This window comes from Mustela putorius, unplaced genomic scaffold (assembly GCF_011764305.1).
Source record: "Mustela putorius furo isolate JIRA1106 unplaced genomic scaffold, ASM1176430v1.1 tig00000832_pilon_pilon_pilon, whole genome shotgun sequence".
NCBI lineage: Eukaryota > Metazoa > Chordata > Mammalia > Carnivora > Mustelidae > Mustela > Mustela putorius.
In genome coordinates this window covers 8,084,754-8,111,867 of record NW_025421491.1, presented here as the reverse complement: position 1 = coordinate 8,111,867, position 27,114 = coordinate 8,084,754, and positions in this window count along the sequence as shown.

Here is a 27,114-nt window from a genome sequence, read left to right as displayed (position 1 = left end):
TCAAGCCCTAATATCTCCCTCCCCACCATAAACAAAACTGAAGGAGGCTGAGAAACAAGGGAATGTAAATATAGTTAAATCTCTTCTAAACCTAAATTTCACTAACAAAGACGATTGATAGCAGGATTGTGACATCCCACCAAGAATCTCCCAACTATCTTGATGTTAATGGCTGGCCTAAAGACAACATTGATCAAGCCTCAAGTGCAAGGCCTCCAGACCCTGGCACCTTGTAGGCCCTCTTTAGCATATGAAAACTCCATTGAAACCTCCCTTTCCCCTCACCTTCCCACATCCCCAGGGTACATAACCTGCCATCCCTCAAAAGGCAGCCGCTCTTCCTGCCCAAGGGTCCTGTCACTGTGCTTTAATAAATCACCATTTTGCAGCAAAGATGTCTCAAGAATTCTTTCTTGGTCATTGGCTCTGGACCTCAGCCCACAGAATCTCACCTAGGTTTTAGAACTTCATCAGTTCCAAAATATTTATAGGCACTGAAGTTGCAATTTGGTTCATAATATAAATACTATGGAAAAATATAAATATAAATATAAATAATATAAATACTATGGAAAAATCATATCTCTGTGAGGATTCTTAAGATTCAGATAAGAGATAGGAATGATGGAGTTTTGGAATATAGGGGTGGTTCAGGGGTGAGGTCTGGAGCTGACAGCCAAGAAAGAATTCTTTAGACATCTTTGCTGCAAAATGGTGGTTTATTAAAACATGGGGGCAGGATGGTTAGGCAGAAAGAGCTGTTGCACCAGGGTTGTGAGGGGTGACTGATTATATGGGGTTAGGGGAAGTAAGGAAAAGGGAGGTTTCAAAAGGATTTTCATATTTTAAAGAAGACTCACATGATACCAGAGGCATTGTCATTGTCAAGCTAAGGTTTTTCCCTCTAGCAAGAGATTAACCTGAAGATAGTTGGGAGCTTCCTGGAGGAACAAAACACTGCCAGCCTCAAGTACCCCGGGCTGCAGGTTGTAAGGACATTTAACTGTATCTACATTTCCTTCTGGAAGCTAAGTTATTGATAAGAATGCTTTGTTCTTGCAGATTGCTAAGATGTTTGTGAACTGAGGGAGACTCATATCTTGGAAGATTGTGATCTCTGTAAGTTAACTCTTTTTCCTCTTCTGGGGAGGAATGTCACATATATCCCATCTGGGGAGTGAGGAAAGGATTTGTGTGGTGTCAACTTCTGCTTTGTCCTCCGTTTTCTTTCTGTTCCCTCATCAGGAATGTGCTTCAGGAAAAACCAAGGGTCTTTTTTTTTTCTTACTTAAATAATTCTAAAGATATATCCTTACATTTAAAAAAAAAAAAGGTATTTAGCCAAAATTAACTAGAAAAGTTTGATATAAATGAACAATTCCTGCCTATTTCATATATCTCAGGAAGCTTCATCTTTAACATGCCTTTTGGTAAATGTGAGTAAATCATTAGACACTTATTTTAAATCTTAAATGTTGTTATTCAAATGCATATTTGTATTTTTAGAGAATAAAAGAAAAAACCTCTTTAAATAGATTATAAAAACTTCTCTTGTAAATTGCAAGTTCACATGAAAGGAGATGGGAAAGAAAATGCAGAAATGCAAGCCCCAAGCTGAAGGTCAAAGAGTTACCCACTCTAAAATGCCACAGAAGGATTTCTATGTGGATTGTAGAAAGATTTTTATATAGAAGCAGTTTGGAAGACAGAAGGAACATATAAGTGTTGTGGAAGTTCTGAGGCGACCTAGAAACCCAAATGGCGTGTGGAGAACTGGGAGAACACAGCTTTATTAACACCCACAGACTCAGTGGGGTCATTCCCAAAAGTCTGAGCACCTGGCCTTTGTTGGCACTGGTTTTTATAGCAAAACTAGGGATTTTTTGTGGTTTCTCACAGCTGATTGATTTGGGGGTCTCTCGGTAGTTCCTAAAGCTATGCAGAAGTGACTTGGTGAAGTGCCAAGTCATCCTCGGGGGAAGTGACTTGGTGGAGAAGTGCCAAGTCATCCTCGGTACCTCCTCATCTCAGTGAGGTGGCCATTTTGGGCTTTTCACCTCAAACGCAGTGTAAAAAGCTAGCTGAAGTATCCCATGGCCCAGAGAAATGGAATGCATTGCAATAGAATGATGGAATGAAGACTCATGTTTTCTGGTCATATCAAAGAACAGTGTCTATCTGCTGGTGTTGATGTGGGAAACAGAGGCAGAAGAAAAATTGTTGAATTTCCTTGCCTGCTCACAGGCTCTTGAAACATCAGAGTGACTCTCCTCTGGGGACTCAACTGCCCAAATCTTAAGGCTTTGCTAAGGGCAAAGGACAATCCTAGCTTGACCCAACCCCTGCCCCCAACCAGGATCTTGTAGGATCTCTAACAATTCCTTTGGAAACTTTATCTCTAAACCTCCAAGATAGTGTCATTCCCAAGCATATGACCCACTCACATACATCTAAAGGGTCTCATGAGAAGGTTTTATTGCTGGTAATGAATAACCTTTTCCCCAGGCAAAAGCTGGCCCCTCAGAGTCCTGGAAGCCTTGCTTCCAAAATTCCTTGGAGACTTACGCCATCCCTGATCCCAATTACAAGTATATAATAGACCACTCCTCACATCCCCAGGGCAACAGCTCTTCCTGCCCATGGGTCCTGTCCCTGTGCTTTAATAAACCACCATTTTGCACCAAAGATGTCTCAAGAATTCTTCTTGGTTGTCGGCTCCAGACCTCACCCCACTGAACCTCACATATGTTCTAGAACTTCATCAGTGTAATGTAAAGAGCCAATACCAGGATAGAAGCCTGAGGAGGGCAGAAGGGTTTGTAAATTTTGGTCACTGTTGTAACTTAGCATGTAGCCTAGTGCCTGGCCAATAATGATGTGTGGGGACTATCTGTTTAAAATAGGGATTCTCAAATGAAATTGGAACAGATAAAAGATAATAGAAGAAAAGACTAAAATCCCTTCTAAATTGTAGCAGGGTTAGGATAAAGGCCTTGTATATTTCTAGAGAGTTGAGTTTCAAAAATTCTACATTGAGTCTGGTAAAGTCTTAGAGGCAGTAGTTACTTAGATACTATTAGCAACAGAGCAAGATGAGCCAAATTATACACTATTGTTACCCATTATCCAACAGAGTGCCTTGTACATGAACATCCATGTAGTATTTGTTTAAATATGAATAAAAATTTTAAGGGACCAAACTAAGATGTTATTTTGTATTACTGGTTACTAAAAGATATAGCAGGTATTAATCACTGAGCCACAAGAAGCAGATGGCCCATGCATATAGCATAGTTTCCGGAGACTTCCATATGGTTGCTATTTACAAAACTGTTGGCAGGGTGTAGAAAAACCACATGGAACAATGGAGCAGCACAGAAACAGAATGATCAGAGTATTGCCACTCATACTCCCTAAGAAAGACAAGAGGGACAAATAATTATCCAGACCCAAAGGAGAGAGTCTTGCCAAGAAGGACTCCTGAAGGGAAGCAGTAATCCTTGATTAAAGGACACTGGGGGACCCAGGTGAGGAAACCAGGCAAATGTGAACACTGACCTCACTCTCCTTCCTCACCATGGGTAAAATTCAAGTGGAATTCAGAGAGCAGGAAACTATTTTAATTTTTTTTTTTTTTTGTGAGTCAGTCTCCTTACATTGGGAAGAATGGAAGGAAGATTTCGGGATCACGTGGATGATAAGGGAACACAGTACCAGAACCACAGAACACAGTTTTGATTGGTATTTCATTACATATTTAGCCAAATTAATTGTTTATTGGAATACTGTATAATGGACTCATTATATTCTGATTGATTCAAAATATTTTGTTTTTCATAGATCTGGATCTATTAGATTTAGGTGTCTCTAGAGTAAACTAATGATTAAATCCATATTTTCATAAAGAACAGAACTTCACATCATATATTCTACTAGTTAAAAACCAAGCTGACATACAACAACAAAATCTGAAAAATACTCCATTTTGTTCTTAGAAATCCCCTGTTCTTTTGTTCTTTTAATCCCCTGCACAATGAATCTAGGAAAAAAGCGAACACTGGGTGCTTACAATGGACTGGCGAGTTTTGGATCTTATAAAGATTGAAATTTCTTTTCCTGTAATAGGCCATTATGAATTCATATTTGTGAAGTACTTAGGAAATAATTCAATTAATATGTATTATAGCCATTGGCTATTCATCTGTTTCATTCTAGTCATTCATTTTTATGATCACAGAATGTCAGAGGGGTTCCATAAGCAATTTGAAATTGCTCTAAAACACAAAGGACAAGATTGCTTGCTATTTCAAACTGTCTGAACAATAATTTATTGCTACATTTTCTCTGAGGACCTTATCATTTTGGACTTCAGAAATACATTGGTTATAAAGTCTTAAGTCTTTTTATTTTTGTAAGTAATTAAATATAGATCAAATATTGTAAAGGTTTTGATTAAGGTGGAATTGAAAAGTCATCTACTTCCATCCTACCTCCAGTAGTTTATCTGAGGTTGAAAAAGCTGAAAGTCCCAGAGCCAGAAGTCACACAGTTGACTTTATTGAAGCTGTATCAGGATAATGCTGGTTTTCTACATTTGGACCTGGGTCATCCACCATCTTAGTGGTTTTCAAAATGACTGAGTGATTTCCTGGGAATTTTGAGAAGTCCTGGTAGGGGAGGTTATTGAGAAAGGGATGAAAAGTAGAGACTCTGTGCTTTCTTATCTTGATTCATCCAGAGCCTGGCAATATTGTTGTACTTTGTATGTCAGCTCTATGGGGTTATCCGTTCTTTTTTTTTTTTTTTTGTATAGTTCATATGGTTTCAAGTATATAACATATTTTTAGTTATTACTCTGTCACTGAAATATTTTAAAATTTGCATATTAGAAAATAATTACCAGTATAATCAATATTATTTGGTTTCTATTCCTACTCTCTAGGCACTATAGCTATCATGGGTGGGATAAATTCTTGATAAATATTATTCTTTAATTTTAGAGATATTGAAGAGGAAAATTACCCAGGGCAGGTCTAGGCCAGGAAGCCCCAAAAGATGGAAAGTTACTAACAATAAGCTAGAGATAACCAGAAGCTGTACTGGAGAGCAAGAGACAACCAGCCACTTGTGCTTTTGTAAATAGGCTTCCAGCCACAGGCTCCCTACACTTCTGTTCCCCCTGAAAGCAGCCCCTACTCCCCCCGTTTAAACCCATCTACCAGCAGTCAGCTTAGCCCTTGGAACCTAACAGCCTGCAGTCCCCTGTAAAAGTCCTATAACCCCATTGCCTGGGGCCCAGAACTTCAAGCAGAAGGTCATCTGGGTCCACCAGCATAAAATAAATCCAAGTTCTCCAACTTCTCCGAGTGTCAGTTGGTCTCTTGCAGGTCTGATTATTTTTCCACAAACATTTTAAAATGTAATTGTGACTCTAACAGCTACATTGCTATGACATCTCTTGTTTACCTTTGAGTTCAGAAGAAATCACTGGAAACTTCACAGAAAAGTATTTAAAAAGGGAGTATTAGAAGTTGGAAAAGTCCAAAATGTTTTTCCCACACTCAGAGATGAAAGAAAACTCTTTCAAGCTTGCAGCAGAGTCAAGGCATATGGAGTTGAGAGAAAACTTTATTGAATAGTATTAATATTTCAGAGATGTGAAGGTTGAATTGGCAAAAACCATAGTGGAAAGAATTGACAAGAAACAAATTGTGGAATCCATGAGAATACATTGAATCTTAATGATTTAAGATTGTATGTCATGAAAATGAATAGATTTAGATTACTAAAATTTGGGATCTTTCAGAGTGAGAAAGTCTAGGTTTCTAGACCTAAAATAGAAATTACCAAATTAAGGAAGACGTTGGTTTTCAAAGACCCCATATTACTCAAGACAATATCAGACTATCTATTAATGTGCAGTACAACCATTAGTTGCTCAACATGATTTAATTCAATAAGCAGGTATGGTTATACACTACACTTTTCCATATTAGTTCAAGGTCACTATCTTTGCTTTTTTCTTTTCTTATTGTATTTATTTATTTGACAGACAGAGTGCACAAGCAAGGGGAGCAGCAGGAAGACAGAGAAGCAGGCTCCTCATGGAGCAAGGAGCTTGATGTGGGATTTGTTGCTAGGAACCTGGAATCATGACCTGAGCCAGAGGCAGACCCTTAACTGACTGAGCCTCCCAGGTGCCCCCAATCTTTACTTTTGACTTTCACTTGTTTTTATTGCTCCATATAACCCAAAACCCATCATATTATAATTAAATAATATTATTTTTTTAAATTGTATTACATGGTTTATGCAAGACATATCCATAAAATGGTCATCATTCCCCATATACCATTGTCCTTTCTTATTCTATTGTTTATATTCCCCCTACAACTCCTAGGGTTATTCCAATGAACTCTATGGAATTGTTTTCTTCAAAATTCTCATACTCAACTTCTCTCTATGCTCCCTTTACCTTCAATCTTCTCTGAACAATTGAGTCATATAAGGAGGTACTCTGTTCTTTTCGTTTCTTTTCTTTCTTTCTCTCTTTCTTTCTTTCTTCATTTCTTTCTCTCTTCTTTCTTTTTTCCTCTTTCATGTCCTTATGTCCATTGTCCAGGCAAATAAATTCAGAATCTCTCAGGTTAGGGTACAGCTTTGCTGGTTGAGCCCCGTGGTTGGGCAATCCTGCTAGCTGAGCTGACATTCAAGAATGGTTACCAGGTGGACTCCCTGGTTGGGCAGTGTGGCTGGGTATGTTCTATAGGCAAATGAGGCTGGGCTTTGTGATGAAGGCTCTTGGCCATGCTTCACTGTTGAATGAGATCACTGACCAGGCTGTCTAATCAGAGCAGGCCCCCTTCTGTGCATTGTAGTTGGGTGGGACTGGAGACAGTTACTGGCCAGGCTTCCTAATCCAGTGGGGCGGCAGCCTAAGTACCATGATTGTTGTCTATGGAGACAAAAAAGAGGTTAAAAGAAATAGAGGACAGGGCATCTGGGTGGCTCAGTGGGTTAAGCCACTGCCTTTGGCTCAGGTCATGATCTCAGGGTCCTGGGATAGAGACCCGCATCGGGCTCTCTGCTCAGCAGGGAGCCTGCTTCCCTTCCTCTCTCTCTGCCTGCCTCTCTGCCTACTTGTGATATCTCTCTGTCAAATAAATAAATAAAAATCTTTAAATTAAAAAAAAATAGAGGACAAACAATTAAAATGCCAGGATTAAGAATTAAATCTGAGCCTGCAAGGCTCAGTGGGTTAAAGCCTCGGCCTTCAGCTCAGGTCATGATCTCAGGGTCCTGGGATCGAGGCCCACATTGGGTTCTCTGCTCACTGGGGATCCTGCTTCCCCCCCGCCCCGCCTGCCTCTCTGCCTACTTGTGATCTCTCTCTGTGTGTCAAATGAATAAATAAAATCTTTAAAAAATATTAAAAAGAAAGAATTAAATCTGAAACAAGGTATTGTAGAAAACAATATAGAAAATCTATTCCAGAAATTTGACCATTATGGAGAGAAGTACCTAACTGTTTTTTAAGGATAATAAAAAATTTCAGTTAAAAAGATGGAAATTGGACTCTCTGGAGAGATGTACTGATGTTGAATGGAGACTCTAAATGGTCACAGTGGAAATCTGCAGATAGACTGAATTTTGGTGACAAGAACAAAGAATAAAACAAACAAACAAAAAAAACTTTGAAGATTAAGAGTACTAGGAAGGGGTGTTCAAAAAAAGAAGAGGAAATGATATGTTTGCCTTTATAGATGTAATTTAAGGTTATAGGGTAAAAAGACAGAAAAATTTAGCTCTATAATCATAAATTTGAGTTTTTGCAAAGATTTTTGGTGCAAAGTCTAAATGAATGCCCAAGAAGAATTTGGCTCCTCTAAAAGATGCCCAACATCTATGTGTGGTTCCATGGGGACTATTAGTGTTCCATCTCTTTTATATGATTAGGTACTGTAACTATGTTATTTTACATGGCAGAAGAAACATTCAGGTATGATGAAATTCAGAAGGGAATGATGAGAAAATCATGCTGGAATACCATGCAAGGAAGGCCCAGTCTAATCGTAGGAGTCCTTAAAAGTGGCGAAGAACTTTTCTCAGTTATGGTCAAAAGACAGCATGAGATGAATGGTATTCCCTGTTGCTGGTTCTGGAATGCAGGATCTATATACAAGGATCAGAGGAAAGTCGTTAGAATCAGGAAAATGCAAAGAAAGCCGTTCTTCTCTAGAGTGTCCAGAAAGAAATGAAGTTCTCCTGACACCATGATTTTAGACCAATGAGACTATGTACAGTTATAAAGTCTAATCAACAAATGATAGATGAATATGACTCCAATAGCCTCAAAGAATTCATATTAAATTATTTGTCTTCATGGTCATTGCTCTTTTGATTGTTTGCTTTAAGTGTGTTAAAGTTTTATGTGCTCTACATCATATTTATGTGCAAGTAAAATTAGAAAAAAATGTATTTTTGAAATAATAAGAAATATATATAAAACATCTCTACCTCCCCACCCCATCCTGACACAGAAATTCTAACACCCTTGCAAATAGGTGCTAAGAAATCTTCTCTTCTAATATTTAGTTATTGACCCCAGTTCCTGATACCAAACTTCTAAAACTTTTTTGTAATTTCCCGAGTGAAGAGAGTGCTTGACACAGAGCTTCTCAATCCCTTGGAATTTCCTGGGTGATAGGAACTTCTTCTGTTGTAATGAGGCAACTTGTTATGCTCCTGGATGGAGGATGGTCAACAAAAGACCAAGCCAAGATGGAACTTGCAACTTTCAGCCCCACTCCTTATTCTTCAGAGAAGGGAGAGGAGCTGAAAATGGAGTTAATCATCAATAATACCTATGTAATGAAACCTCCATAAAAATTCTAATGGAGCAAAGTTTGGAGAGCCTCCAGATTGTGAAACATATCTACATGCTGGGAGGGTGACACACACCAACTCCAGCCTCCAAAAGCTCCTGCATTCAGGACCCTTCCAGACCTCTCCTACAAGCCTCTTTATCTGTATCACTTATCATATCTCTATTTTATAATAAACTGGCAAGTGTAAGTAAGTGTTTACCAAATTTCTGTCAGCTGTTCTAGCAAATGATCAAATCCAATGAGAGTGTTGTGGGAACCTCCAATTTGTAGCCAAATCAGGCCTAATTTGTGGATAACCTAAAGAATGAACCCACTTGCAGTTGTCCTCATAAGTGGGGGGAGCAACCTTGTGAGACTTGAGTTCTTAACCTATGGGGTCTGCATTAATTCCAGTTAGTTTTAGAATTGGATTGAATTACAGGATACCTAGCTGGTATTGGAGAATTACTTGTTGTGTGGAGTACTCATACATTTGCTTACCAGAAACAAAGTAGTATTGAGAGTTCAGAGATATTCTGTGAAGTGAGTAAGGGAGAAAAAGAAGCAGTTCTCTTTACATTGTACTAAATACATATTTTTGCATTATTTTCTAAATCAGGTAAAATTATTTTCTATGAAGGAATGTTAATATCTTAATGGTTCTTTTTTTATGTTCACATTTTATTATAATATAAATTTAGGATGAAGACTTTACTTAATTTTTGAATCATTATTCAAACAAAATCAATACACAAGGCTTTGCTTATCTCCAGAATAATTGCATGGATTTTTTTTCTTAAAAAACCACCCCAAATAAAATGTTACTTTTAACTTTCCTTTGATGTATATTGGAAATCAATCTCTGTTTTAGAAGGAATGAGTCAAATTATCAAAAACATTTTGTGATAGTCATTGCAAAGAGATTGGGAAAAAGAAAATCCTCTTCTTTCTCTAATTAATAGATTTTTAGTTATTAAACTGAAATAACAAAAAGTCATCAAATATCAGCCTGCATTCTTCCAAAAAATATGGCAGGTGTGTAATTAACATTTAAAATAAAGACAGTGGTCATTATAAGTATTGACAATGAAAATTCTAAATTTTGTAAATTTAGATTTGGCCATGGTCTTCATCTCATGAAAAGTGGCTAAAATATTTAAATATAATAAAATAGGAATAATTTAGAAGTTTATACTTTTAATTACACAGGACCATAATCACCAAATAATCCCTCAATCTTCTTAACCACCCAGTAGTAGACAAAGAAGTACAAATTTAGCATTCAAGATTCATATTATGAATAAAAATCATTCTTCAAAAAAAATCCTGATGATTATCACTTATGCAATATGGTTTCTTGAGTTGAATTCTATTGTCTCCAGAGTCATGTATTGAAACTCTAAACCCCAGTATGACTGTATCTGGAGGGAGATCTCTAAGGAGGTAATTAATGTTGAATGAGGTTCTAAGTGTAAGACCTTATTCCAATAGGATGGTGTCCTCATAAAAAGAGCACCAGACACCAAGAACATGCACAGAGAGAAGGCCATGTGAGAACACAGAGAGAAGGTGAAAACCCTCATGAGAAACTAAACCCACCTATTCTTTGGTCTTGGACTTCTAGACTTCAGAACTGTAACAAAATGAATTTCTGTTCTTGAAGCCACCAAGTTTCTGGTATTTTGTCATGGCAGCTGTCACAAACAAATGAATCATGTTGATCAGTCATATACTCAGACTAGAGGGATGTTTGAAGCAAAAGTTATCTCTTATTGCATCATATGCTATGTTCCACTATTCAGTATATTTAATATTATTGTTATGTATTATTTTAAAACAATAAAGCAGCAGCATTAAATACAGTATGTATTTGCAAGAAACTCTTCACACCAAAAATATTGCTAGAGCTCAAAACATTCACTTATTGTTCAAAACAATCACACAAAAACAAAACAAAACAAAAGACTTTTCATAAACATTGTGTATGTTAGGAATTAAACATCTGAGGATGATTCTGACCCAATGTGGATGGGATATATGTCTGTTTCTAAAATATCTTCAATGTTTCACAAAAAAGTTATAAGCTATAGTTGCAGTGATGGACATTAATGGAGAAAATAATCATTGCATTCTATTATTTATGGACAGTGAACAAGACTCTGTTCCTCCTAGTCTCCTTTTTCCCAAAAAGCCTTACTTGATGTGTTCTACACTTTCTACTTTTTACACTTTATTACTGAGCATTCTTTTGGAGGCATGAGTTAAAGATGAGATAATGATTTAATACTTCCACTGAAGTAATATATGCACGAACCCAGGTCTTATAAATTGATGATATTGAAAATATCTGAATGTACAGAGATCAAATATTGACTAAGCTATAACAAATAACCTTCCAAAAGTATCAAACACAAATAGTTATACTGATGATTTTTTTGAAAACTGTAAGGAACTACATCAATTACATAGATGTCCCATAACTGGTTGACTGCAAAAAGAATCAAGTCGCAAAATGCATACACTCATGAAGCAGTGATGTAGGAAGAAGACATGTACACCAACAGCAGAAAAAAAAAAAAAAAAAGATCTGAGTCCTTGTCTTTGCACTACTGGGGCCCCCAAGCTGTGCACTGTCCAGATCTCAAAATAGCACTAGCATGTGTGTAAAGCACGTGGGTACCAGATATATTGAGAGGAAGCCCAAAGTCTGCTCTAGGTGGGAGTCTGTCATAGTGAACTTGTGACGTAGGTATTGCAGGTACCTGAACAGACTTAAATATCAAAACCAGGGGCACCTGGGTGGCTCCATCAGGTAAATGTTTACCTTTGGCTCAGCTCATGATCTCCAGGCCCAGAATCCAGGCTCCCATCAGGCTTCCTGCTCATTAGGGAATCTGCTTCTTGTTCTCTCTCTCCCTCCCTCTGCGTTATATATATCTCTCAAATATATATAAATAAAATCTTTGTTTAGAAAAAGCCCTCAAAGCTCCAGTGAAACTGAGTGCAAATAATAAATCCCATTACTATCGTTAAATAACGTTGTTAGTAGAAAATACTCTGCCCTAAAATAACTCATGAAACTGTGGTTACAGAGTATCATTTATACAGTTACTATACTCCATCCTGTTCCCTGGGGACACTATAATGCTCTACAAAGTTCTGTTTAAAGCATTCCATGATATAGAAATCCATGACTGTCATAGTCTTTTAGCATCTGACCTGTAGTTATCTCTCTAGCTTTGCTTGTTTTCCCTACCAGTCGCCCCTTACGCACTCTGCTTCATCAAGCAGACCACCCTCCTAGCTTTTCCTCCAAGATATATTCTTCCATCGTCCTGTGTTCAGGGCCTTGACACTCCTTGCAATGCCTTCACACAATCCTTTGTGAGAGCACTCTTCCCATCACTGATCCACACTCGTTTTTGCAGAGATCTTCTGCAACATGCTACCTAGGAATCTGCCTTACAGCACTGAGCATAGTTTAATATCATTTATTCTCTGCCCCCCCTTAAATGTAAGGTACATAAGGTTCAGAATATTATATTCCCAGTGCTTAGAATTATGTCCCTCACATGTTATTATGCTGGCATACATTTGCTACTTAACAATGAATTCACTTTATTTGGCTTATCTCTCATGTAAACAAAAATTTCATTTGAAAACAGTTTAAATGTTGAAGTTATTATATATATATAATTTCAACATTTAAACTGTTTTCAAATGAAATTTTTGTTTATATGGGATATATATAAATATAAAATATATATATACATATATGTGTGTGTGTGTGTGTGTGTGTAGGTGGGCAGGATTCATAGTCAGACTGATCCATGTGTGGTCAATGTTAGTGTTATAAATGTTGGTTCAGCTAAAATCACCTAGTTACTTTTTATTTAGTATAGATATTTAAGAACTGACAACCTCAAATACAATCTATGTCTCCAGGCTCCCATGCTGCCAATGAATAATAATTCATAGGGTACATATTTTGAAATTTGTATCAATGTCACAGATACTGTGCTTTCACATTTTTCTTTTCTAAGTGCTGACAAATATAGGATGTCTACAGTTCCAGGCATCCTTCCTTTGTTTTTATTTTTGTTTTTTTCTATTCTCTTTTAAGTTTCCAAAATACATTCTAAGAAAATCTTGGCTCAGAAACGGAATAGTATCAGGGTGCCTGGGTGGCTTTGTAGGTTAAATGTCTACCTTTGGCTCAGGTCATGATCCCAGGCTCTCTCTGTTGCTCATTCTCTCTCTCAAATAAATAAAATCTTAGAAAGAGAGAAAGAGAGAAAGAAAGAAAGAAAGAAAGAAAGAAAGAAAGAAAGAAAAGAAAGAGAAGGAAAGAGAGAGAATCTGAATGGTGTCTAAGGCAAAGATTTGCCTCACCTTCTGGATTAATATATAGTTATATATAAAGGAAAGTTCAGAGGGTGAATATAATTTATCTGCAATAATACAGCTTATTATCTGCTTTGGTGAAAATCCTTTCTAGATTGTGTTTTTCCCCATTTCCTCAGGTTAGCCAAGTCTACCTAGCTCCTCCTTCCGAACCGCATTGCAACTTAGAAAAGGGTAATGGGGATAGATTCTGCTGCAGAGTGTTTCAGGGATGTGAATCACCTTTACACCTAAAGTATCGCTCTGAACATAGGGCCACTGATCTTGGGCCTGAACTATAACTCAAACTGTGCTAACATCAATCACTAGTTCCAGTGACAAATGGAACAGATTCTACAAACTACCTTGCACAAATAATGCTTTTGGATTGCTTGTTGTGCTCCCTTGCAGAGCTGAAAGATCTATTTGTCTTCTAAACCTTAAGGACACAAATTCATGAGTCTTTCTCCTTCTAATCCAATCAGTGCCATTTTTCCTCTTGTGAGTGACTGGGTTGTGGGGAACATCTGTCTGTCATTTCAACCACTGGTTTATGAAAGCTGCAGTGTGATTCAGAATTCTAAATTCTGTAACCTTTCACACAGGAATGACTGGCTGGAAAACAAAAAGGTAAAATACCTCAGAATAAAGTTGTTTTAGATCTTAGTTATTCTTTAACTTCAGTTAGCTCTTTAAATAAGAAAATCACTGTGATAGTTGCTCTGTACAGAAAGGTAACAAGTGACAATGACTTTTTCAAAATATTTTAATTATGTTTTTTTAAATGCAAAATGTTGCAATGATATTGAGGAGTAGCATAATGTATTGGTTGGGAACATGGATTTAGAAGGCAGATTACTTGGGTTCAAATCTCAACCAGAACCAATAGCCCACTGTGTGACCTTGGATGACTTAATTATATTTTGTTATATTATATTCTTAAATTATATTGTCTCATCACCTACAAAATGATTTTAAAAAGACTAAGTATTTCATTAAGTAATACAGGCACTGTATAAGTGTTCATGTATACTTCAAATATGTATGCATATTTTACCTCATGTTGATTTTAAGTTATTTGATGAAAAAATAACAAATCTGAATATGGCCAATATTGCCTTGCACATAGTTTATATCTAATTAATAAGAGTTTAGTGCTTGATTGTTTGAAACAAAAAGGCATGCAAAATTTCTATTAATTATGTCATATTAATTTTGTGCTAAGACTAATAGCACAGTTTTGCTAGATAGGCAAATGTTCATATATATTTGCAAAGGAAATATTTTTGGTGGCCAGCTTCCATGAACATGCTTTTCATAAACTTTCAGGCATGTGGTCCCTAAAGCAATTTTTTAATGACTGATGCTTTTATTTAAGTGTGCATGCAGGGTGTAGGAGGTACTGTAATAATATAAAGCTACCTTGGCAAATACCCAGTACTCTTTTCTCTTGGTCCCAACTTTGATGGTATCTCATAATTAAGACTTCTCATTTTGGACCTTCACTTAGTACCTGCTCCTCCCTTCCAAAACACAAAGATCAATACTCTAAAGGGGAGGCTAAACTAACTAGCTATGATGCAGTGTGGAAAGATAACAGTTATTGATGTGTCAGGTCAACAAGCAATATGGAGAAAGATATATTATATTGCATATAGACATTATATTGCATATAAACAGAACACACTGCCAAGTGAATTTAACAGAAGAGAAAACATTAAAGAAAACTTTTTTACAGGGGTATAACTAGAGTTAAGGGACTCAACAAGGAATGAGGAGGGATGCAGATATTAGTAACAATGGAAATCTATAACTACTCGGGCTTTAAGTGGCAAAAGGTGAAATTCTTTGGAACTGGAACAACTGAAACAGGACCTTTGTATAAGAATTATAATCTTAGGGAGCCCTGAGTGGCTCAGTGGGTTAAGCCTCTGCCTTCGGCTCAGTTCGTGATCCCAGGGTCATGGGATCGAGCCCACATTGGGCTCTTTACTCAGCGGGGAGCCTGCTTCTCCCCTCCCCTCTTTCTGCCTGCCTCTCTGCCTACTTGTGATCTCTGTCTGTCATATAAATAAAATCTTAAAAAAAAAAAGAATTATAATCTTAGAAGATTATAGTTACTGCAAGAACAAAAAGAGGGGATACCAACAACATCTCCCATTGGGAAACCCAGCAAGGCTCAACAAGGGAACATGGTCACCCAATGCATAGATGTTGACTTCTAGGCACACAGAGCAATGTAAGGAAAGGAGAAAATAGATATGGTAGGAAAGTGGCTCAGGATAATATTTTTGAATTAAAAGAAAATAGGCTTGACATATAAGGTAGAAGCTCTTGAATTATTACATTTCAGTAGGTACAGTAGAATTATTAAAATTAGTCCAGAAAGAAACACCTGGATGGTTTGCTGGAGTTAGTATCTGACTTTTTTTTTTTTTTAACTCAAGTGGTGATCTTGGGGTCCAGGGATGAGTCCCAAGTGGCTGGTAAGACTCAGTGCTCAGTAGGGAGTCTGCCTCTCTCTCTCCTTCTGCCCCCATCCCCAACTCATGCTCTCTCAAGAAATAAATAGAATCTTCAAAAACAAACAATTACCATATTTTAATAATTTAATAAAGCAAAAGTTTTTGGGTACCCTTCATCAGGGCCCATGAATTATGAGGTTTTCCACTATAGAATATAAAAACAGGTATTAATTTTTGACCTCATGGTAGTTCAAGTATTACCTCCTACAATCCTTTGAAAAGTTCTTTCCTTGATTTGGGTAGTTTTCTTATACACATATGCTGATCAGCTTATACTGATAAGTACTCAGCAGAAGTCTTAAAGAGGACCCTGTATAGATTCTTTAGAATTTTCTCTCTGCAAAGCATTCTACTCTCTGATATTCTATGCTGGGAACTCTAGCCACCTAGGCTTTCCAGAGGCCAGCTCAATCACTCACTGTTCCTCAATGAGATGATTATTCTCCATATGTGTGTTCTCTTCCTATACTGCAACCTGCAAAATATATCCAATAGGTAACTAAACTGAGGTTTTCAATGGAAAATCTGAAATACTCACTCTCAGAACTTATCCATTTATAAGAGTTTTTATTAACTTAGAATCAATTCAAACCAGGCCTTACTTAAAATGGACAGATGGATTACGGCATCCCTTTTTTATAGGAAGGAATAAAGAAATTTGGAATAAAGCACCTTTTCTAAAGGAATTCTTGAAAATGAATGAGTGCTATACATTTCAGAGAAGAAGAAAAACCATGTTATTCTAAAACTAAATGCAGTTTTTAATGGAGAAGATCCAAAGAAAAAATTAAAATTATTCATTTAGGTCAGAGAATTGCTAGGGCAATTTTAATGGTTGATTAAGCTATTCATGGCAGTAAAAGATTCTTGATAATCATTAAATCAAGGAACTCTCAAACTGTAAGGCTATAAAACTTGAAAAAAAACAGGTTATATAGTTTGCTACAAGGTGATTTGATTTGTTATAAGCGTACTTAATTCTCTTTACCCATCCTGGCATCTGCCTCTGCAGTCATAATAAATATATTACATGAATAAATGCTCTTAGTGAAGGTCTAGTTGACCACTTAGAAAATAATCAATTGTCAGAAAATATAATGTGTGTGTTTACTCAATTTATTCATATGTTACTCATGTTTTAAATTACTCCAGACTTCTGAGTTGCTGTCAGTTGGAGTGCCTCTGAAGTCACATATTTGAAAACTGATCTGACAACAGAAGTATCTAGAAACTGGTAGTAAATGCTGTGTACCAATGTCTGCCAACCCCAATTCCCTAATTTTTTTTTTTTTTTTTTTTTTTTTGGTATAAGCAGGTCATGTATACACTGGGAAATTTTTAATTTTATTGATTTCAGTATAGAAGCCAATATAAATCATCATGTAAGATAGTACATAGTATGGTATCATGGTGTTACAAGGCTGTAATATATTTTACACTAAAATCTTAGAAGAAACTAAATCAGAAATATATTATTTGACAGCTATTTTTTATCAATAAGCACTTTAATTTTTTTCTTCCACATGCATTCATTATAAACGTAGGTTTGAAAATTACTATTGTAAATTTAATGACAGTACAGACAAAGGGATGATATCCAAGATCTATAAAGAACTCCTCAAACTCAACACACACAAAACAGATAATCACATCAAAAAAGGGGCAGAAGACATGAACAGACACTTCTCCAATGAAGACATACAAATGCCTAACAGACATATGAAAAATGTTCATCATCACAAGCCATCAGGGAGATTCAAATCAAAACCACATTGAGATTCCACCTCATACCAGTTAGAATGGCCCAAATTAGCAAGACAGTAAATAGCTAGTGTTGGAAAGGATGTGAGAAAGGGGAACCCTCTTACACTGTTGGTGGGAATGCAAGTTGGTGTAGTCACTTTGGAAAACAGAGTAGAGATTCCATAAGAAATTAAAAAATAGAGCTACCCTATGACCCTGCAATTGCACTACTAGGTATTTACCCCAAAGATACTGATGTAGTGAACAGAAGGGCCATTTGTACCCCAGTGTTCATAGCAGCAATGGCCATAGTCGCCAAACTATGGCAAGAATCAAGATGCTCTTCAATGGACAAATGGATAAAAAAGATATGGTCTGTATATAAATGGAATATTATGTCTCCATCAGAAAGGATGAATACCCAACTTTTGTATCAACATGGATGGGACTGGAAGAGATTATGCTGAGTGAAATAAGTCAAGCAGAGAGAATCAATTATCATATGGTTTCACTTACTTGTGGAGCATAAGGAATAACATAGAGGACATTGGGAGATGGAGAGGAGAAGTGAGTTGGGGGAAATCGGAGGGGGAGACAAATCATAAGAGACCATGGACTCTGAGAAAGAAACTGAGGGTTCTGGAGGGAGGAGGGGTGGGGGTTTGGGTGAGCCTGATGATGGGTATTATGGAGGGCACGTATTGCATGGAGCAGTGGATGTGGTGCATAAACAATGAATTCAGGAATTGTACTGGAAAAAAAAATTCAAACATATGCCCACAAAAGGATTTGCACAAGAATGTGCTTTGCAGCTATATTCATAATAATGAAATAATTGAAACAAACAAACAAAAATATTCCAAATTGCATACTGGGAAATTGAAGTTAACAGAAGAGAAAATAATATTTTCACAATAATTTTAAAAATACTATTCTTTCTTAGTACAATATATTTACAAGGAGATAATTGAATATAGACAATAAGGAATTGAAAAAAAGATGTATTATTCCTGCCACAGTCTAGGCAGTTGACTTATGTGAGGATTTATTCGTGAACAAATAAAGCAAATCCTGTTGTACATCGTGTTTTGTATGGATTACTGGGCAAGACAAAACTCAGGAAAAATATAGTAAGCCTGATTAATTTAACAAAACCAATTTAAATAAATTTTATGGAGAACTACTCCTAAGAGAAACTATGCATTATTTTGTGATGACATGAAACATTTACTAAAATTAATTAGTAAATTATAATTAATTTATCATAAAATGGGACAAGATCAATTAATTTTTAATGGCTGTGATTATTTGTTTATGTTCTTTGACAAGAGAAGGATTAAGCTATATGTATTTAGAAATTAAGTAATAAAACTCTAAATAATCTGCAGGTGGAGAAAAAAGTTACAAAGAAGCTTACAAAATTTATCTTTACCTGAATTTAATTACAAATAAATACAGTAAATCAAAACTTGTGGAATGCATGTTAGCAATGCCTTAGAAAATCGTACCTCATTTATTGCATTAGAAAGGAAGGAATTCTAAAAATGAATGGTTCAAGAATTAAAACATGAAGTTTGACAAAATTAGATGCAATTTAAACCCATAAAAATGTACAAGGTGAATAACAGAGATAAGAACAGATATTAATGAAACAAGATAAAACAGGACACAAGGTGAACAAATTTATAATTAGAAAGTATAACCCAGGAAAAAAATAAAAAAACACACACATGATTAAGTACTAGAGATATTAAAAATATATGGTACAATTATGACCACTTTTATACCAATGAATGTGAAAACAGATGGAATGGAAAAAGTCATGGACACCAACTTCTTGTAACCATTAAAAAAATATATATTGAAGAACTGCATATTCTCATCTATTAAAGAAACTAAATCTGTCTTCAAAAGCTTCTCGCCTTAAAACACTTTGATAAAATGTACATATACCATCAGGGGGTTACTACTAAAGCTCAGTCAAGAAGTAGATAATTTAAATCACCTGGTATTTATTTTTTTTTTAAATTGAATCCTTAATTCCCTAAAAGCAAATTTAGTCTTGAATATCTTCATTGTTTTGTTTTGTTTTGTTTTTTCCAAATATTTGCAGAATGAATAATACCAGTTGTGTACAACTTTGCTAGAAGATTAGAGGCAGAAGTACTTCCTAACTTACGTGAAGCTAAAATCATCCACAAACCAGACAAATACATTGTAAGGAACACACAGGCAAAAAAGTAAACAAACAAAACCTAAGGATTGGTATCCTTTATGAGCATAAATGCAAGAAGTCTGAATAAAATATTAGCAAATCAAAATCAGGATTCTGTATAAAGGACAGACATTGTGTTCAATTGTGATTTATCCCAGAAATACAAGATTATTGCGAATTTTGACAGTCAATGTAATGTCTCGTATCAATAGGCTGAAACAAAAGAAAAAAGCTGTGATTATTCAATCATCTCAATAGATTCACACAGCACTTGACAAAATTCAATACCGATTTATGATAAAAACTCTTGATAAACAAGGTATAGATGGAAACTGCCTCAACCTGATACACTAAAAAGAGGTGAATTTTAAATTCACCTCAAATTGAAAATGAAAAGCAGAGGATTCCAACAGAGGAACTTTAGATCCAGGTGATTTTACTAGTAAATACTTCCTTTTTTTTTTTTTTTTGAGATTTTATTTATTTGACAGAGAGAGAGAGAGAGCATGAGCAGGGTAAGGGGCAGAGGGAGAACCAAACTGCCTCCTAAGCAGGGAACCTAATGCAGGGCTAGATCCCAAGACACCAGGATCATGAAGGCAGACACTTAACAGACTGAGCCACCCAGGAGTCCCAATACTTCCAAGAATTTAAGGAAAAAATGGCAAGAAATTTGTACAATTTTTTTTTTAGGTATTAGAGATGAGTAGGGAGAAACATTGTAATTTATAAGGGAAAATATCTTTAATATAGAATTTTATCTGAAGATTTTTATTTATTTATTAGGCAGAGACAGAGAGAGCAGAAGCAAGGGGAAGCAGCAGGCAGAGGGAAGGAAGAAGCAGGCTCCCTGCTGAGAAGGGATCCCGATGTGGGACTCCATCCCAGGACCCCGGTATCATGATCTGAGCTGAAGGCAGAGGATTAACCAACTGAGCCACCCAGGTGCCCCCAAATTTTAAAGAGTATTACAAGAAGACAAACATACTAAAATTGTTGAAAATAATCCAGTGGCATACCATAGAAAGCCTGAAGGCAGATCTGTATGTGGAAACTTCTGGTATGACTGTACTGGAGGTTGAGCCTCTCATTAGTATGGAAAAGATTGACAATTTTCAACAGTTTCCTATTTTTTGAAAGAAAAAGAATGCTTACCTTTCACCATCAAAAAACAAAAACAAAAATAAAAGCAAACAAAAAAACCAAAACAATAACAAAACAAAAACTCAACAACAACAACAAAAACCAAGTCCAGTTGGACTAAAGATTAGACATGAAAATACCTTTTAGAATAGAACACAGTTATTTGTATGATCTTTAGAGGTCAGTATTATCAGTAACGTCGTAAACAAGACAGAAAATATGAAGGAATTTATCAACTGACAGTAAATGTAAGTGTATATAAAATATTTATTTATTTGTTTGTTTGTTTTTAAGTAGACTCCATGCCCAGTGTGGAGCCCAATGAGGGGTTTGAATATGTGACCCTGAGATCAAGACTGAGATCAAGAATCTGACTCTTAGCCAACTGAGCCACCCAGGTGGCCCTATGAGATATTAATCAAAACTAAGATAAATACAAAAAATTCAAAAGAAAAATGGATGCAAAGTATAAAAAAATATTAAAAAATCAGGGTACCAGGTGGTGGGTATTATAGAGGGCATGGATTGCATGGAGCCCTGGGTGTGGTGAAAAAATAATGATACTGTTATGCTGAAAATAAATAAATTAAAAATAAATAAATAAAATCTTTTAAAAAAATCATTTCTCAGAGTAAAAAAAAAAAAGGCAATAAATCTAGTACTAGATGCTCAGCCTCATCAGGGAAAGAAACACAAGTTAAAACACTAAAAATTAAGATTTTATTTTTCACCTAAAGTTTTAGTAAAAGTTAAAATCTGACAATAATGATTTTGGAGAATATTTGAAGCAACCAGAACTCATGTATTCCTCAACATAAACAATTTATAAATATGTTGAAAACAATTTAGAATAATCCACTAAAGTTAAGTATGTGTTTATCCGATGACCTAGCAACTACACTTCTTAGTCCTAAAATCTGCATTTTTTGTGCCAAGAATCCCATAGATGATCTTTATGACAGCATCATTTGCAATATCAAGAACTTAGAAATGACTCACAAGTTCATTGACAAGAAAATGGGTCTCCTGTGTGTCTATACATTGATAATCTATATATCATTGTCCATATATCATATATATACATATATACAAATATACATATATTATTATGCATATATACTAAAACCCTACAAAATATTAAAAATCTTTAAGTGTAGAAATATGCAAACATAATGCTAAGTAAGAAAGGTAATTTACAGAAGGATAATTACTGTGTAGTATAGACAATGTTCAAAGACTAGGAAAACAAATCACTTCATATATTTTAACTGCACATGTATGTAAAATAACATATAGAAAAGAAAACATTGAACAGAAAATTGAAGTGTTGAGTTTGGGTTAATTCCTAAAGGAAAGCTTGAGAATGCATCCATGAGAGCCATAATATGGTTTTCAAGTTTATTTCATAAGCTGATTAGTTGGGAAAAAAAGGGTTTTTTCCCCTAATGCTCTTTAAGATACTCTTTAAAGGTGTATTTTTTGCATATTTAAGATGTTTCAATAAGCCCCCTGATAAATATTTGCATGGCAACAGCGGCACACTCAAGTAGACATTATTCTTTATTGAGTTAAAATTTACATAAAACATTGTGTAAGTTTAAAATGTACTATATATTGATTTGATATTTTACATATTATAATAAAATTATAAACATAGATTTAGCTGAAACATCTATCATGTCCCATAATTGTCTTCCTTTCTACCTATTTATCTATTTATTTATCTATCTATCTATCTATCTATCTATCATCTATCTATCCTGGTGAGAACATTTAAGATCTAGTCTGTTCTCAATTTTGAGGTATATAATGCAGTATTATTGACATAATCATGATACAGTGCATCAGATCTCTAGAACTTAGTCATAGTGTAGTTTTGAGTTTGTACCTTACAACATTGTGGACTTTATCTAGATATAATTTAGCTATAGTGCTCAAAATCTAGAAATGCTGTTGGGCTGATGATCTGCTGACTGCAGACTTCAGTGGTTCGAATGTAGGAAGAACCCTTACAGATCTCACATGATGGTAAGTGGACTCTTGAACACAGATAGGACTCCTGCAGTCTCACACTACCTCAGAAAGCCAGGCCAGGGCAGATGCTAGTCCTGCGCTGGCCAAAGTCACAGCCCTCAAAGTGGGCATGCCTCACTAAGGAACAAGGTAAAAAACACAGACAGGAACTCACTTAAATTAGGTCTGCTGAGTCTCCTCTGCTATACTGCCAGCATAGCTATTTACCACAGGGAAACCGATCTTAAAATATCTGCACCAATTTTCCTTCTCCTTAATTTTTTTTAACTTGGAACATACTTGCGATCTTGCCTTGTTAATGAGTCTAGGAAGATTTTGCTACGGTCACCGAATATCACGTTTCTGCATTTTGAAAGAAACTTCACTGAGGAATGCCTTCTTTCCCTCGTGATGTTATTTCATGACAGATCCAACAATTTCACTTTTTTAAAAAGCAGCCATTTTATATAGTTTAATACTTCTATAAATTAGTTTTTGTAATTGCAAAATGACTTCTATGAATTTTAATTTTTTAAAATAATTTTACAGATTATGTCCATATCATGGTTAATTTTCACATAATAACCACAGGATGCTTTATGAATACAAATAAATTACGAAACAAATACTTCTATTTACTATTTCTACTTTATGTGACAACATTGTGCAAAACAGTGAAAAGATCTCTTTACATGTTTATCTGGGCTTTCAAACATTAATAAAATGCTTTTGGAAACTTCTGAGTCTTCAAAATTAATAATTTCAACAAACTAATTTTCCTAATTATAAGCTGCCCAAAGTAGCAGAAAGTTCCTGTGTCAGATCCTCCGAACTCTTCCTGTGTAGTCTTTTGACTTTTTTTCCTGATTTGACCTAGGCTCTTGACTTGTTCAAAGTGTTCTAGTTGTACCCAAATGGCAGTTGGAATTGCAATAATTGAGCCAGTTCTCTTAAAGGGCAGTTTCTAGGATAAAATTATGTAGTATGTATAAAGGTTTATTGAAAACCACAGTCAGGTTTAACATTAACACTAAGAAGACAAACTGTCATTCTTTGCTCAGTTTGGGTAATCAAATTGGAGATAAAAGGAAAAGCAGCATGAAACCACAAGAAGAACTTTGATCCTGACTATTTTGTACTATCTGGTCAAATACAGATATTTCAAAAGAAAAACTCTTTACAGTGTCATGATTATGTTATAAAGTGCACAGAGAAACTTCTCTTGCTTCCACATTAGTTGCTATTTGTGGTTCATGACAGATTCTGCCATATTATGTTGAAGATACAAAAAGGAACATTGATAACACATCACTTAAGTGTGACACTTTAATATTGCATTCTTAGAGCTGAAAGCCCTCACAAAAATTTGATGAGATTAAATTGGTACCTTCTTACTTCAGCTATTAACTCCAATTGATAGCTGATCTTTTTATGAAAAAAAGGAAACAAAGTATAATTTTAAGTACTTTTTTTTTTCTTTTTTGAAAACCAGCACTCTTGCAAGAAAAATCCTGTACTACCAAACTCAATGGATATAACAAAAAATACTCTTTGCCTACTTAGGTATCAAACATGACTCCTGCAGCAGCAAAAGCTTTAAATTCAGTGTGTCTGGGTCTGCAGTTCCATTTACACACTGAAATTCTAGAAAACAATTTTGACTGGATGACCCAGTACTCATTTTCCCTTTTGTTCTCTCTGTCTAGCTGACTTTATGGTAGCCTCATTATGCCAGCTTTTCCTTATACATCTCCCACAGTCGTCTTGTTAGTGCTATTTAAAAGATAAACCATTTACTTTCCTCTCCCTCATAAGATCTAGCCATTCATTAAAAAAAAAAAAAAATGTTCTTTAAAAATACCTACTGGACTGCAGACAAGCTGTGTGAAATAGATAATCTCATTTAACTCCAGCATCAAAGCATATGTGGAAATCAAAGGGATTTAAAGGATAAATAGATAATATAAACGATATGTTTTGAAAATCCTTTGCAAACCCGAGTCTGCATCAGCTCACTGCCAGTTCCATAACACCCCTGACCTGGTAGGTTAGCTCTGCGGACCAGATGTAAAAGAATGGAAACCTTTTCTTCCACACTCCTGTAGTTCTCCAGTAATGTCCTTTATCTAGAGAAGAAATGCAAATCAAAGTTGTCTAGTTAAAAAAAAAAGTCTTCAAATTAACGTTTCTAATATCTTCATACATTGACCTATAAAACTTTAAGAAAGAAATGAAGGCTGTTGTGTGAGCGGTGAGTAAAATCTTAATATCATTAAAAAATGCAACAATACTGCCATCTATTGCTTCAAATATTTGTCCTTCTATAATAGTACAATGTATATTTCATGTCTTAAAATAAAAATACGTGACTTATGTGCTGCTTTTGTCTTAAGTAATTTTATAGAGATCATACAATATATGGCATTTAAATATAAATGAGAATTTGTTTAAGACCCTATATACGTCACCTAACATATATGATTATCATTCGACAATAAAAATAATTTTACAAAACTGCATTTTTCTTTCTAAGGTTTGCTTCTTTTAAATTTCTTCAGGGTGTGGCTGAAAGATCATTCTTGGTGAACCACCTATGAATAAAAGTATAACTGGAGTTTAGGGTACAGAAGAAATTTTTTTAAAAAATAAAGCCATTTATAATTAAACCCATGTTGGTGACTGTCATTGAGGCTACTCTGAATATTTATTATCTACACTTCATTTACACCTTCATATTACATATTGCAGCCTTACTGAGGGTCTGCTTGAAGAAAAGGAAAAATATGGAAAATATTTCAAAATTCTTTTCCTTTCAGAGGGACAGACAACCAAGAAGGTTGGTACCACTCCAATTCCGTCTAAATTTTTTTGCCCTGAGCTTGATTCAGCCTCATGTTAAGACCTATAGTGATGAGTTGACTGCCTTGTAAGCTAATTTGCCCTCCAGACTCTAGCATCCACTCAGGCATTATTTTGAAAAGCTAGGATCAAATCTCATGACCCTTATCAGCTCCTGGAAAGCAGGATCATAGACGTTATAAAGAAATAATGCAACCAGTCTTGCATTTTCAAATGTAGTAATCTTATTTACTTCAATTTAGGACTTAAGAGTCACTGCACAAATATCTCTGTTCATAATTTTCAAGCTTAATTGCATTATTTACATTTCTATTCAAGGTTAATGTTATTTTGCTGTTTCTTTCTTTTTTTTTTTTTAAAGATTTTATTTATTTATTTGACAGAGAGAGATCACAGTAGACAGAGAGGCAGGCAGAGAGAGAGAGAGAGAGAGAGGGAAGCAGGCTCCCTGCTGAGCAGAGAGCCCGATGCGGGACTCGATCCCAGGACCCTGAGATCATGACCTGAGCCGAAGGCAGCGGCTTAACCCACTGAGCCACCCAGGCACCCTTGCTGTTTCATTTTCGTTTTGTTTTTGCTGAGACTGCATGCCATACCATGGTTGATTTGGGGTTTTGTGGTTTTATTTGTTTAAGATTTATGTATTTATTTTAGAGGATGAGAGAAAGTGGGAGCTAGCAGGAGTGGGGCAGAAGGGGCAGAAGGGGAGGGAAACAGAAACCCAAGCCAACTTTGTGCTGAGTGCAGAACCTGCTTGAGGGCTAGAGCTCATGACCCCAACGTCATGACCCCAACATCATGATCTGAGCTGAAACCAAGAGGTGGAGGCTTAAGCAACTACATTACCCTGATGCTCCTTTGGCTGTTTTGTTTTAAAAGCCTGAATCTATGGGGCAGGGCTGTGCACACTGCCTAGTGGCTGTGCGCTGCTGTCTGGTAGACTAGACTTACACAGATTTGTCTCTATGTGGTGATCTCACTGAAGAGAACTTTTGTCCTTAGATGATTCTTCTTGGCATATGGTAGCTCGCATTCAGATTTCTGGTTTCCATCAAAGTTTCTATTACTCTGGTGTTATTAAATGTGGTTACGGTTTATTTAAATTCATAAAAGATATTAGCCTGACAATTTTTGTGTCAAGAATTATGAAAGATACTGATGTGTGTTTGTCTCTATATAGCTTTCTAGTCAAGAGCACCCAAAAGAGAAGTACAGTTTCAGTACAAAACACCTGGGAAACTGGTGAATGATCAGAATAATATGAGAAGGAGACCAGCATCGAGACATACCGACACATGCTTCTCCCTCTCAGAAGACAGTGATTCAGTAGTCACAGGACCGCGGCCACCCTCACCTGAAGCAGCTA